Source organism: Natator depressus, chromosome 6 (assembly GCF_965152275.1).
Source record: "Natator depressus isolate rNatDep1 chromosome 6, rNatDep2.hap1, whole genome shotgun sequence".
Lineage (NCBI taxonomy): Eukaryota > Metazoa > Chordata > Testudines > Cheloniidae > Natator > Natator depressus.
In genome coordinates, this window is record NC_134239.1 from 102704413 (window position 1) to 102719452 (window position 15040).

The window sequence follows — 15040 nt, forward strand, 5'->3', positions numbered from 1 at the left end:
GGGGACAATTTATACTTTCAAGTCAGCGGGACTAATATGGGTACCCACATACCCACAGAATGCCAACATATTTATGGCTGACTTAGAACAACGCTTCCTCAGCTCTCATCCTCTAGTGTTATACCAATAAATTAAAAACCAGCAGGATCTTATTAAAGGGAAAAAGGCAAAATACCACATTTATTGTGAATACAGAAAGAATCATAGTAAGCAGTTAGTTATAGCTATAACATTCCATTCAATCTCATATTTCTTCACACATTCATTCATATACACACACACACACACACACACACACACACAGGTTCTGCAAGGTTGTTATCATAGTTACCAGCCTTAGAGTTGCTCATGCCAAGCCACTGGCCAGGTGGCCTGGACATGAGGAGGGAGCAGGGCCTTGTCAGATGCTCATCTGATGCTCCTGGAAGTTGGTTTGCAGAATCAGACCCCAAAGTTCTCACTTTTTTAGAGTCTATTTTTATAGGAATTTCTTCCTATGCCAGTCTATGGGAATTGCTTCATCATGCTGTTGCTGAATCAATCAGCAGATAGCACATTCCTGACGGCTCCGTGCTGCTAGATGTTATTTTGTTCTTTGGTTCTCCCATTCTTGAGGCTGTTGGGTGGATTCCAGTCTGCCCTCCGGGGTCCTCTGGTTATTTCCACTTGACGCCTTCTTCAGCCGATGGACACTGGATTCTTAGGCTGGCACCTCCCTGATCATTCAGTTCTTATCCACACCAAGCATCCATCCACATCCATCCTCTATCTCTATTTTAATCACAGTTGTTAATACAACAAAAGGGCGGGGAGTCTCTGGGTGCTGTGTCTGTTGTTAGAGTATTGCTTTGAGTCTCTCTCTGTGAATTGCTTTGAGAACAGACTCTGTCTTAGAATGTACTAACGCAATTAGCAGCTTGCAAGTTTCACACACAGAGGGAGAGAAACAGTACCAAAAACCAAGAGACCTCTTAATTAGTAATACCCTGGAATTTAAACTATGGGGAATCAAACTCATTTGTGATTTTAATACAGAACTTCTTTAATATGATCCAACACTAGCAGCCTGCTCTACTTGAGGTATATTGATGACATCTTCATCATCTGGACCCATGAGAAGGAGGCCCTTGAGGAATTCCACCAGGATTTCAATAATTTCCATCCCACCATTCCAGCCCAGACCAGTCCACACAAGAGATCCACTTCCTGGACACTACACTGCAAATAAGCGATGGTCACAACCACCACCCTATACCAGAAACCTACTGACCACTATACTTACCTACATGTCTCCAGCTTTCATCCAGACCACATCACACGATCTACTGTCTACAGCCAAGCTCTAAGATACAACCGCATTTGCTCCAATCCCTCAGACAGAGACACCTACAGGATCTCTATCAAGCATTCTTAAAACTACAATACCCACCTGGAAAAGTGAAGAAACAGACTGACAGAGCCAGAAGGATACTCAGAAGTCACCTACTACAGGACAGGCCCAACAAAGACCACCACTAACCATCACCTACAGCCGCCAACTACAACCTCTCCAGCGCATCATCAACGATCTACAACCTATCGTGAAGGACAATCCCTCATGCTCACAGACCTTGGGAGATACGCCAGTCCGCACTTACAGACAGCCCCCCAATGTGAAGCAAATACTCACCAGCAACTACACACCACACTACAAAAAACACTAACCCAGGAACCAACCCCTGCAACAAACCCCGTTGCCAACTCTGCTCAGATATCTATTCAAGGGACACCATCACAGGACGTTACCACATGAGCCACACCATCAGGGGCTCGTTCACGTGCACATCTACCAATGTTATATATGCCATCATGTGCCAGCAATGCCTCTCTGCCATGTACATTGACCAAAGCGGACAGCCTCTATGCAAAAGAATAAATGGACACAAATCAGACATCAAGAATTGTAACATTCAAAAACCAGTAGGAGAGCACTTCAGTCTCCCTGGACACTCAATAAGACTTAAAAGTGGCAATTCTTCAACAAAAAACTTCAAAAACAGACTTCAGTGAAAAACTGCAGAACTGGAATTAATTTGCAAACTGGACACCACAAAATTGGGCCTGAATAAAGACTGGCAGTGGCTGGGTCACGACAAGAAGTAATTTCCCTCTATTGATACTCAAATCTTCTTGTCAACTGTTGGGAATGGGCACGTCAACCTTGATTGAATTGGCCTTATTAGCACTGACCCCACTTGGTAAGGCAACTCCCATGCTGTTATATATATTACTGCTTACTGAATTTTTCATTCCATGTATCTAATGAAGTGGGTTTTAGCCCATGAAAGCTTATGCGCAAATAAATTTGTTAGTCTCTAAGGTGCCACAAGGACTCCTCATTTTTTTCCAGGCAGGGATTAAGAATTGGATCTGTCAGGATGTAAATTAACCATTTTAAGCTTACAATAGTTTCCCATTTACAAACAAAGTCAAATGTTTATGAAGTCAACAAGAAATGAACACAGGAAAAAAAATAACCTGAGGGAGGGGAAAGTGGTTAGCCTGTCTAGGAGTAAAGACAATGAACTTGGGGGACGGGGGTATTTCCAGAAAGCAAAGACAATACCTGGGCATCCTGCACCTAGGAAATAAATGGACAACGTATTTGCATTCATGAAAGCAGGGTCTCAGCCAATCTTGGTTGAAAAAGCTGTAGAGGACTTTGGGTGACAAACCTCTTTAGACAGGAGGTTACCCTATTAAGTTTAGTCTCTAGAAAGCATGTTACGATTTTGCTTTATACATAACCACTTGTTCCCAATATCCTTACTCGCCATCTCCTGAATCTCTAGTATTTGATAGTACAGTAGATTCGGCTTAATATCAATCCTGATATTAGCAGCTTCCGGTTACTGGCAACATATTGCTGGGAATCCCATTAACATCAGTCTTAATGGCATTCAGATACTAGCAATGGCACACCACTAATTTAGAAACATTTTTGGAAGGAAGACACCACCTGGAGGCAGGTTTACAAGGCCGCAGCCAGGGAAGAAAGTGCTGGGATATGTCTTCTCTGGCTGCAGCCCTGCAAACTTGCCTGCAGTCTCAGCCTACCTCAGCCCTTCCTTCTGGGGTTGCAATCTGGCAAACCTGCCTGCACACAGGGACCACACAAGTAGTAAGGGGCTGTGGGCAGAGCAGTAACAGGCAGAGCGGCTGCAGCCCAGATGCTGGAGCTGCATAGTACCTCTCCCTGTGCTCTCCAGGCTGTGCCCCGCTGTGGGACTGTATGCAGAGAAGGAAATTCTGAGCCCTGATGCCTGGAGAGCACATAGAGAGGAACAGGCATGCAACTCCGTGGGCCCCACACCTCCTAGAAAGCACCAGAATCTGGGCTGCAGCCCCACCATCCTCCCTAACTTCTGCCTTTCCCACAGGTAGGTTGCAGGGCTCCAGCCAGGGAAAGCACCTCCCAGTGCTTGCTTCCCCAGCTGCAGTCTCACAAACCTGCCTTCTGCTTATTAGAAACTGCTGAATAATAGAAATTTTTTGATGGCAACCAAGGGGTTACTAATAAGTGGAATCTACTGTAACATATTTATAGTGAAAACTGAACATCTCAGTGCTGTGGTGTTAAGCAAAGTGCTCCTCCTCAGTTGAATCTCACAAGCTGTTACGTACTGTTCCTGTGGGAATAGCAGACCTGGTAACTCTGGCCCATCTGGCTAGACATTGCAGAGAACGCTCTGAGGACTTGGGGGTTGGTATGTGCCTATCATATTTAATAATTTTATTAAGATAATGTTGAAGTAAAAAGAAAACGGTACAGAGTTTAAGCATAGAAGTTTCTGGTTATCAGGGAATAAAGTACAGATTATCAAGGGGTGCAAAATTTGGTTTAGGAATGGGTGGCGTAAGGAATACATAACCTGCAATCTCCCCGATTCGGGGTAAAAGTTTAACGGGTCAAAGTACAGACATTGAGATATGGGGGTATATCTCACACAGAGAGCAAAGCCTGCAAGGACCTGGAAGGCAGTGCTTGTGTCACCAGAGGCTGGTGGGTTCTGGGAGCTGTTCCACAGCAGGCACAGACAAGGCTGCTTCACCCTAAGGGCAGGTGTGTAAGGGGTTACACAACCCTGGGTACCCCAGCAAGTATCACAACAATAAACTGCAAAACCGTTCAATGTGTCAAAATTACTTGAGATGTTCTCAGTAGTGAGGATAAAAATATTTGACAAAAAATATACCTCAATCTCTGGGTGTACTCTCCTTAAAATGATAGTTAATCCAACAAAAGCAAATACTGATCTTTTGTAAATCTCTGACTGGTAACTGACTACTGATATTTTCTGGACTCAATGGTTAGAGAAGAATTTTATCACCAGTACTGCCTAGGTTACAGAGTCATTTACTCAGTCAAATAAAAGCCTAGATTAAGCACAGAAATGCCTCCAAAAACACTTTCCCAAGACTGTAGTCTACATATTTGTAATTAGAAATTAATATTGTAGCAGTCAATGACAACCCTGCTATAATAAAAAGTCTTTCAGTATTTCCATTATAAATCTTTTTTCTGGAGGTGTTTAATAAATGAATAAAAACTAAAGTGATTTTAATGGTTGAGTCAGAGATGGGAGCTACTTTATGATCCAAATCTGATAGTTCAGAAACAACAACAAAAAGAACATGATAAGCGTTCAATTCTCTTTCAATTCAGACATAATAGATGGCTGAATTACCAGCATATGCACATTTCTGGAAAAATCAAACCCTCATAGCACCAACTATAACAGAATTCAGTGAGAACACAGGTGCTTGGTATGTCTGAAAGTCAGGTCATAACACAACATTTCTCATGTTCTTCTACACACTGTATGTGATACCTGTTAGAAAATACTAAGCTTTCACTCAGTACGTCATATTCGGTGTCAATTACACTGCATTTACAGTTTGGAAACAAAAATATTGCAAAGTGCACTGCTTTGCTTTATAGTTAAAAATGTCACTTCTATTACTACACCAAATGATCCATGTCTTCATGGCTCCAAAATATGCATTTTGTCAATATTTAGTATTAATGTTTCCATCTATGCGGCAACGCTTAAAGAACGTAATAGTATAATGCACCTCAAAACTTCCTAGAGGTACATCAGACTGTAATGGAGGAATCTGCACGACAAGTGGCAGGTCTGATTAATTTAACTGTTTTTTTCTTTACCAGTAGATTATAATAATGCTTCTGAAGAAAGCACACAGCCAAAAGAAATTGAGAAATAAAGCTAATTAACTCAGCTATTCCGATGTATTATAGGACTTTATATCTGTATCAGTTCATCCCCCACATATCAGAAATCTGCAGCACAGATGCCTATAATGGGGCAAGACAAAATGTCAACCTTAAATGAATTTCCATGTTTGGTTTAAGACAAGAGCCTTCATGAAGAGTGAGCTAAAGGAGAGGGGATGACCAGAGAAGTCAAATGGAGAAAGAACAGGGTTTCACAGGCCCCAATAAACCATGTAATCCAGAAGTAATCAATAGTTGGACCGCAGGACAAATCTGGACCGCCAGACACTTATGAACAGACTGCAAAAATCTTTACTTACTTATCATTGTTATTTTTGTATTATTTTCTCTGGAGTCTGGACCTTGACTACATTTTGACAAAGAAATTTGGACCTTGTCAAAAATTAATTGATTACCCCTGCTGTTATCTTATAGCATTGTGTTGTTTTGAATGGTCCACTTTAGGGGAGGAAGGTGGGGAATAAAAAGAAAAAAGGTGAGTTATATGTTGGGAGCAGGAGGAAAAGAGTAAAAAAACCAAACCACCTTTCCTTTCATTAGGATTACTTTAAAAGATAAACTTGAACCACCTCCCTATCATGCAAAGGCATTATAGTATCTTGTTATAGTCTGTAAAAAAAAAAAAATTAGTGTTGCAGTTGCTGTGGGAAGCAACATTCTCATTTCACATCTTAACACAAGATAAGCCAGTGGTTCTCAAACTTTTGTACTGGTGACCTGCTTCACATAGCAAGCCTCTGAGTGCAACCCCCCTTATAAATTAAAAAAACACTTTAAAATATACTTAATACCATTTTAAATGCTGGAGGCAAAGCAGGGTTTGGAATGCAGGCTGACAGCTCACGACCCCCCCCCCATTTAAAAACCTCGTGACACCCTAAGGGGTCATAGAATCATAGAATATCAGGGTTGGAAGGGACCCCAGAAGGTCATCTAGTCCAACCCCCTGCTCGAAGCAGGACCAATTCCCAGTTAAATCATCCCAGCCAGGGCTTTGTCAAGCCTGACCTTAAAAACCTCTAAGGAAGGAGATTCTACCACCCCCAGTTTGAGAACCCCCGAGATAAGCAATCCAGTCATTCAGAAAAATACTTCACAAGAGATCAGTATATAATACGTGAGCATATTCCTTAAAAAATTTAAGATACCTTGGAAGGAATGCAAACATCACAAGTTGCTTAGGTTAATATAGGTACTCTTTTCAGAAAGAAGAGACTACTACATATTACCAGACACAGATAAGAACAGTCCTTGCCCCCAAAGAACTAACTAGCTGGCTAAACCAACTACCTTAACTAAATTGATAAAAGCTACTTTTAAACCAAGAGTGTCTCCATACAGGGGTCTGCATAAATTTAAAGACATTTAAAGATAACCTTAGTTAAAGGGGTGCAAATTTGTGTGTAGACAAGGCTTCACATGAATAAGCGTTTGCAGGACTGGACCATGATACACAGAGGATAAGACCCACTTGGAAGAAAAATAAGCTAAAGTTAACACTATCTCAAATTTCCTCCACCACCAGTCTTTTCTATTAAGTAACACTGAGACAGAGATGGCATTTGACTGCATGTTCACACGTATACGTTGTGGAAGTCTTTACAAAGAACATGAGTGAGACGGGTGTGGGCCTGGCAAGTGTTTCCAAAGTATAAGGGACTGAGGTGGGAGAGGGAGAAGGAAACAACAAAAGCACTGAGGGTGGCACCATTAGTGGAGTGAAGGAAGACACAATGAGATCCAAGATGTAGGCCAGGATGAAGTTGTGTTGAGCCATGAAGGCAACGAGGAGAGTTTGATTTAAGATTTTATACTGTTTCCTAAAATGCACTTCCTTATTTTTCTAGCTTTTTAGAAGTATTTTTCCTCAATTTATCAGAATGACTAACTCATGGCAATAACTTTACTTTTAAGCTTTTTAATTTTGCTTCTTTGCAGAGTTATCAAAGCAAAGACAGGTAACTCCCCTCTCGTATCACATTGTATAAAGAGATCCTGCTTCTTAGGCACACTCCTAAGGTAACTGACAAATATTATTTATGTCAGTACACAAAAGACACTCCACAGGATTAATGTTAGAGACAGGTTTGTACAAAGTATTTAAGCAAAATCCTGATTAAAATCCTACCACTGGACTATCAGTTACATACAAGCGAGCCATAGTTGCATCTAATCTCAGTATCTGACTCCAGATCATAAGATGACATTGGTTGGCACTAAATTTTCAGATCCACTAATTGAGGGACACGTCTCAAAGTATGTAACTCTGATAAAGTGACATTTACTAGCAAGCCTCTACATGTTGAAACTGAGGCATCCATACTAACAGTAGAAGTTTAACACAGATCTGTCAATTAGTTCTGAAAGTAGCAGAATTTTATTAGCTCTTGAAAAAAACAAAGCTGAAAAGCTAGGGAAAGATTTTCTATACTCATTAACTAGTTAAAAGTTTAACGATGACAAATATATTTCCCTTGGGATGATCGTCTTGAGTCTTTGGTGTTAAGAAGTTGGGAGACAAATGTACTCCTTTTACCATACTTAAGAGTAACAGCTGCAAATTAGCATACTGAAATAACGCTATCTCAAATAGGATATAGTAGAAAGAGGGAGATCAAAGGTGAACAACGAGAATGATCAGGGGCACGGAAAAATTCTCACATGAGGAGAGACTGAAAAGATGTACTCTGTTGACTTTAAAGACACAAACAGGAAACATGATGCGAGTTTACAAAAACTACAAATGGTAAGAGTACATCAGGAGCTTCTGTTCATCTCAGTACAAGAAAAAGGGGACATTCATTGAAATTGAGAGGTGGCAAATTCTAACAGTAAAATTTTTCATACAATACACAATTAGACTGTTGCACTCAGTGCCCCAAGATAGAGGCCAAGGAGCTAAAAGGATTCAAAAGAGGATCAGACATTTATATAGAGAAGATTATTCAGTTATCATAGTAAATATATATTTTTAAAAAGCTCTGCAAGTTATTTGAACCCTCAAACTTCAGAGCATAAACTAATCTCTAACTTTGAGGGATTTGAAATAAAATTCCCCTGGAGGCAGGTTATCCCACAATTACCTACTGCAGGTCTCTCTCTCTCTGTAGCAGCTGGTACTGGCCACTGTTGGAGAAAGGATACTAACTACATAGGCCACTGGTCTGATCCAGTATGGCTATTACGGGAATGATTTAAATGTAAGAAAAGGACAGAGGCTAAACCCTCCTTCCCCCAAAAAATCTGTAAACCATTCAGTTTTACTTAGTTATTGAATTACAGGCTTTTAAAATATACACATATAAAGGGTCCTTCACTGTTTGGTGTGGACTTCGGTACTACTCAATGAACAACTTAAACAGTTTCCGATTTAACTCAATGTCTTAATGCTGCAAGAGAGCTTTGTGCTCTAGTCATGAGAACAAAGAACTGCAAGCACAGAGGATCCTGAATCCTGGTCCCAGATGAGCTGCTGACATTATCTGACTTCCTGGTGTAAGCCTAGCTAGGGGAAAAAATGGGTAAAAAGCACCACTGCACTAAAAATTAGAAGCTGCAGCTAAGGTGAGATTTCAGATACAAGTTACAAAATAAGTTTTCCTTAAGCCTGCTTCGCTATTTTGCTTTCCCTTCTTTTTTCAAAAGATTAAAATAAAAAGTACAGAGATTGTGTACTGGCTTATCTGTGAAGTGTGTTGTGGTGATCTCAGTCCAGTTCCCAGCAGTCATTAGCACTCAAAATCACCATTACAATCTGTATACTTTTTGGTAGATTATCATAGAATATCAGGGTTGGAAGCGACCTCAGGAGGTCATCTAGTCCAACCCCCTGTTCAAAGCAGGACCAATCCCCAATTTTTGCCCCAGATCCCTAAATGGCCCCCACAAGGATTGAACTCACAACCCTGGGTTTAGCAGGCCAATGCTCAAATCACTGAGCTATCCCTCCTCCAAAAGGGCACACCATTGACTCATATCCAGCTTCTTGTCCACTGTAATCCCTAGGTTCTTTTCTGTAGAACTGCCGCTTAGCCAGTCGGTCCCCAGCCTGTAGCAGTGCATGGAATTCTTAGAAAGAAAGATCATAGAAATCATAGGGTTGGAAGGGACCTCAGGAGGTCATCTAGTCCAACCCCCTGCTCAAAGCAGGACCAATCCCCAATTTTTTTTGCCCCAGATCCCAAATGGCCCTCTCAAGGATTGAACTCACAACCCTGGGTTTAGCAGGCCAATGCCCAAACCACTGAGCTATCCCTCCCACGTAGTGTAGGCCAGGTCTACACTACAAATTTATATTGGTATAACTATGTCACTATGGCACTCAGGGGTGGGAAAAATCCACATCACTGAGCTATGCAGTTATACCAACCTAACCCCAGTGTAGACAGTGCTATGTCGATGGGAGGGCTTCCCCCATTGACATAGTTACCGCCTCTTGCAAAGGTGGATTAGCGATGCCAACAGAAGCAGCTCTCCTGTCAGCAGAGCAGTGTCTTCACTGAAACGCTACAGCTTTTTAAGTGTGGACCTGCCCATAGTCGTATACAGGACAAAGACTGAATGAGCATGAAAATTCAACTATTCTCTCATCCCCAAAGACAGTCCTGTCAGGTCACAGCATATGTATATTGGTAGATTAACATGGGAAACACTGTGCAATTGTGTAGCAATTTCCATCAAAGCATTTAGCAGCACATTGAGAATTAAGCCTCACACATTCCTGAAAGTACCTGGGCAGTAAAAATAAGAAGAAGAGTGATTAGGTGACTCACCCAGTATCACAGAGTTGGGGTTAGAGCCAGATCTGAATACAGATTTCCTATATTCAGGTTGTGTGATCTAACCACAAGACAAAGCTTGCTGATTACTTTTCTGCATCTGTTCTGAAGAGAGTGTATAACAGTCCCAAAAGCCATTTGGCAACCTTCACAAATACATCTACAGAAACATGTTTAGAAGTATGAAAGCCTCAGTTCTAGTTATATTTTTGTAAGTTTTAAACAAGAGTTTGCCACAATAAATCCTTAACTAATGCCAATAGCAAGTACGATGTATTTTTAAAGGTTTTCTTGTTTTCTCCACTGGTATGAACCTGGTACTAACCTGGTACTGTATCACATATGCAGCAGTTTCTTCTCATCTCAAATGAAGGCTAACTTTGGCCTCAAGGCTCTGATAGTCCCGCTGAAATTAATTCAAAGAAATGAACTAAGAGACTGCTTATTCTACAATTGCATCAGAATATGTAATATGTCTACACACAAAATTTCAAGCTGTCTCCTAAACAGGCTCAAAACCTGAGAAAACAGCCCAGCAGCATGTCTATGCATGTATTCTAAGATGGCTTATAAAAATAATTCAAGTCTTTCATATATGCATCTCTGTAAATCAACCAATGCCAGGTATACATGATTACAACACAACCATCTATGACTCAGCAGGGGAATCTGGACATACAAGGAGACTCCTTTACATTAATAAGTACAACCATAAAAAATTAAGCCAGAGTAACTAAGAAAAAGTAGTTTGAGATTTCCAAACTTTAAAACTGTGTTTCTAGTCTGACCAAATATATAAAATTGGGAGGAAAATGTCAACCCACTCTAAAGGATGCTCAGCATCCTGAAACAGATTAACATAACTTAGTGAGACTGTGTCAAAGTATAAAGAGACAAGGTGGGTGAGGTAATATTTTTATTGGCCCAACTTCTGCTGGTGAGAGAGACAAGCTTTCGAGCCACACAGAGCTCTTCTTCAGTCTCTCACCCCAACAGAAATTGGCCAAATAAAAGATATTACCTCACTTACCTTGTCTCTCTAATATCCTGGGACCAACATGGCTACAACACCACTGCATACATCAAACGATAAAGAACTTAGTGTCAGTTCTTTGGAAAGCATCAGGAATAGAAACAAACATTGACTGCAAACTTGAACAGGACTTTCTAAATGTCCTCCTTTCCCACATGAAGACCCCAGGCAAGTCAACAGTTGAACTGAATTACCAATTACTGCCTATCACACCAACTTTTCAAGTCATAGATAATAAAAACCTGATTCACTAGGCCAGTGATTAGTATGTGTATGTGCAGGAAACAGTCACTAAGTGCTGTATGTATACAGAGCGTGGTGTCGAAGTACAACACTTTGGGAATGGAGGCTGTTCGTAACTTTGAAACGTTCATAACTCTGAACAAAGCATTATTCTTGTTCTTTCGAAGTTTACAACTGAACATCGAAGAAAAACACTGCTTTTCAACCATCTCAATTTAAATAAAAAACATAGAAACAGTTTCCTTTTCTTGTCAACTTTTTTTTAAACTTTCCCTTTATTTTTTAGTAGTTTATATTTAACACAGTACTGTACTGTATTTGTTTTTGGGGGTTTTGTTTTGTTTTTTCATCTCTGCTGCTGCCTGATTGCATAGTTCTGGTTCTAAATGCGGTGTGTGGTTGACTGGTCATTTCATAACTCTGGTGTTTGCAACTCTGAGGTTCTCCTGTAGTAGGTTCAATGTATCGATTATAATTCTAGTTATAGGAAAATTATTCTCTGAAGGTACACACACCCCAAGAGCATTCCTTTGAGTATATTACACTTTCAGATATTCTGCTAAGAGTAACCATTTCTACCTTTTAAAAGTTCAGACAATACAATCCACGGAGTTTATTTATATCTGGAAAAACTAAAGAACATAACCCCACCCCTCACTAAGAATAAAAGTTCCATCTACTCAGCCAGACAGTTACGCTTGCATTGAACTTCTAATTGGGAAATAAACATTTGTATTCTGGTTTCATAAACAAGAGCTTCAAAGCAGGAAACATAAGTCAGTGAATGTAAGTAAAAGGAATTCCCCTCTCCTTATGTAATACAAGTATAATACTTGTCCACAGAGAGTGGTGTTAATGTTTGTAAAGTGCTATGAGATGTACTCTTCTATACCACCTTTCAGTCAAATAAATCAAAGCTTAACACCTCTGTGTAAGGTAGATAAAGTTATTACCACTAACAAACCCATGTCCAAAATGGATGTAAGAGGAAACAGAAATACAAAGTGTTATTATTTACACACCAGAAGAGGTTGCATTTCAGTGGTGCTGTATATGCAGTTTGCCAAGCATTTCAGATGTATCACATTATGCTGTATTGGTTTGGCTACTAGGAAAAAAAGAAACAAAGCTAAAAGATGCTGTGTTGAATTCTCTGGGCCAAATCCAGATGCGGTTTAAATGGGTGCAAATCCTACAAAGTTGATGTCTTATTACCTTCCTATTTATCTGTTAGGATGATATTTGCATTTCTGGGCATCTTTTGCTCAAGAATTTCAGACTGCCTGAAAAACACATGAAGTCTCACACCACTTCCACCGGTGAGGTGGGGGGAGTCATACTCTTCTGTGACAGAGGAAAAGTGAGAGGCATAAGCCAACAGCATGAAAACCCCATCCCACCAGCAGTGGGAATGTTCCAGAGGGACAAACATGCACATTGTCTGCAAAGCACTCCAAGCTCGTTTAAGACGAGCAATGAGATATTCATGAGAAAAACAGTTGGAGTGGGGGTCCTGCAACCCACCACAGGGACGGTGCAAAGTCCTGTGGAGTGGAGAGGGGGCCAGCCACTCACTGGTTTAAAGCGAGACCCTGAAGACAGCCATGGAGAAGGAAAACTAAGCCAAGCCCCGTGGGCTGAAAGGGAACCCTACAACTCAGTACGAGGCAGAAGGGGAAGCTGCCTGAGGTGGGTGTAAGGGGAGCCCTGCAGCCCAGCACTAGGGTGGGAGCGCAGGGGAAACCTGGAGGGAGAGAGTGAAGGCGGCCGCAGGCCAACACTGGGGCAGGTGGGCAGTGGTGGTGCTGGAGGGCTATAGTCCAGTCCAGCCCCGCCCCAGCGCTCTAGAGACGGCGGTCTGGGGCAGGTGGGCTGGAGCTCAGCTCTTGGACAAGTACCGAGAGCCCTGTGGGAGAGAGGCCACGGCGATGGGAGCAAGAGCCCAGCTCCCGGTGGAAGGGGCCGTGGCCCGGAGATGGCCCGTGAGCCCAGATACTCATCACACTGCCCCCGGTGGCTCCTCACCTCCAACAGCAGCTGCTGCCCGCGGCCTCCATTCGCGACGCGGCCCAGCCCGGCCCGCTCAGCGGCTTCTCCTGTCTCCCCTCCCCGGTTCCGCTACTGCCGGAGCCGCCGCCGCCATTTTGATCCCAAGCCCTAGACTTGGGGAGGGGAGCGCCAGGGAGCCTGCGCGGCGGCGGCGGCTCTGCGGCGCCTGGGTCACGTGGTTGGCCGTGGAGGGAGGGGAAGGCTGGCGCCCAGGTGGCTCCCCCTGCAGGCGGGCGGAGGCGCTGGCGGAGCCGCGGGCCGTGAGGAGGAACCGAGCAAGGCAGCGCCACGGATGCTGGGGAGCCGCGGGTCGGCGACGTGGAGCGAGGAGGCGGGGCGGGATGTGGGGGAGGCAGCACCCCACAGGTCTCCCGCGGGCCACGCCCGCCCTCGGTGGGGATGTGCCCACACCGAGAGCCCAGTCAGCACTGGGGCCACCAATGCGCGCGGGTCCCGCCACCGTGGGTGTTCCCCTCCCTGCTCCTGGCGTGTGCCAGGTACCAGCTCCGGGCCAAGTGGCGTGGCCCGTAAACGCAACAGGTCCAAGCACGTGAGCCCCCTTGAGCCTGACCAGCGCGCCTGAGGCGATGCCGATTGGCATCTGTTATTTTGCAATCTTCTGTTCGTTGCTTTCCCCGGCACCGCCCCTCCCGCCGCCGCCGTGTGGAAATTGTGCTCGCTTTGCGTGCCAAATTGGGGCAAGTCACAGCATTGCCCCTCTTCTCGCCGTTTTGAACACGCACGTGTAATTTACACCAGGGTTCATAGTACCGGTGTCCTGAGACTACCGTGGGAGTGGTAGCTGCTTACAACAAGAATTAATTTAGCTCCTGTTTTGTTTAAACGTCCTGTGAGCTTGTTCACAGATTACAAGCAAAATTCTGATCACGGTCAGATTGCAATTTTATTGGAATTACTCTGGATTTATGCTGGTGTATTCTGGATCACAATCTGGCCGCTTTAATCCTCCCCCTACTTTTTCTACTTGTCTAGCATTATTGTATTAGACAAGGTGGGTGAGGTCATATCTTTTATTGGACCAACTTTTATAGCAGCCAAAAGTATGCTAGCTGTGCTTCAGAGGAGACACAGGTCAGAACAGGTCTAGATCAGTGGTTTTCAAACTTTTTTTCTGGTGACCCAGTTGAAGAAAATTGTTGATGCCCATGACCCAACGGAGCTGGGGATGAGGGGTTTGGGGTGTGGGAGCGGCTCAGGGCTGGGGCAGAGGTTTGGGGTGCGAGGGTGAGGGCTGCAGGGTGGGGCTGGGAATGAGGGGTTCAAGGTGTGGGAGGGGCTCTGGGCTGGGGCAGGGGTTTGGGGTGCGGGAGGGGGTCAGGGCTCTGGGCTGCAGGTGCAGACTCTGGGGTGAGACCAGGGATGAGGGGTTAGGGTTGCAGGAAGGGGCTCAGGGCTGGGGCAGGGTATTGGGGTGCGGGGTTAGGGCACGGGCTTACCTCGGGCGGCTCCCAGCAGCTGGGGTGCTAAGGCAGGCTTCCTGCCTCTCCTGGCACCATGGACTGCGCTGCGCCCCGGAAGCAGCCAGCAGCAGGTCCGGCTCCTAGGTGGAGGCACACAAGTGGCTCCAAGCAGCTCTTGCCCGCAAGCACTGTCCCCCACCCCAGAACCAGCCAATGGGAG

At 43.7% G+C, this 15040-nt stretch overlaps 1 protein-coding gene across 2 annotated transcripts in view; it reads right to left on the reverse strand.

Annotated features, from left to right (window-relative positions):
- Positions 1 to 13524, reverse strand: part of BTBD7 (BTB domain containing 7) — a 114150-nt gene extending 100626 nt beyond the window's left edge. Inside the window, exons 1-2 of one of the 2 annotated variants that reach the window (XM_074956150.1) lie at positions 13376 to 13524; positions 10400 to 10480 (exon numbers count right to left, since the gene is read on the reverse strand). The gene's annotated coding sequence lies outside the window, so the exon portion shown is untranslated. The remainder of the gene's footprint in view (positions 1 to 10399; positions 10481 to 13375) is intronic. The other variant, XM_074956151.1, reaches the window with a different exon arrangement.
- Positions 13525 to 15040: the final 1516 nt, after the last annotated feature.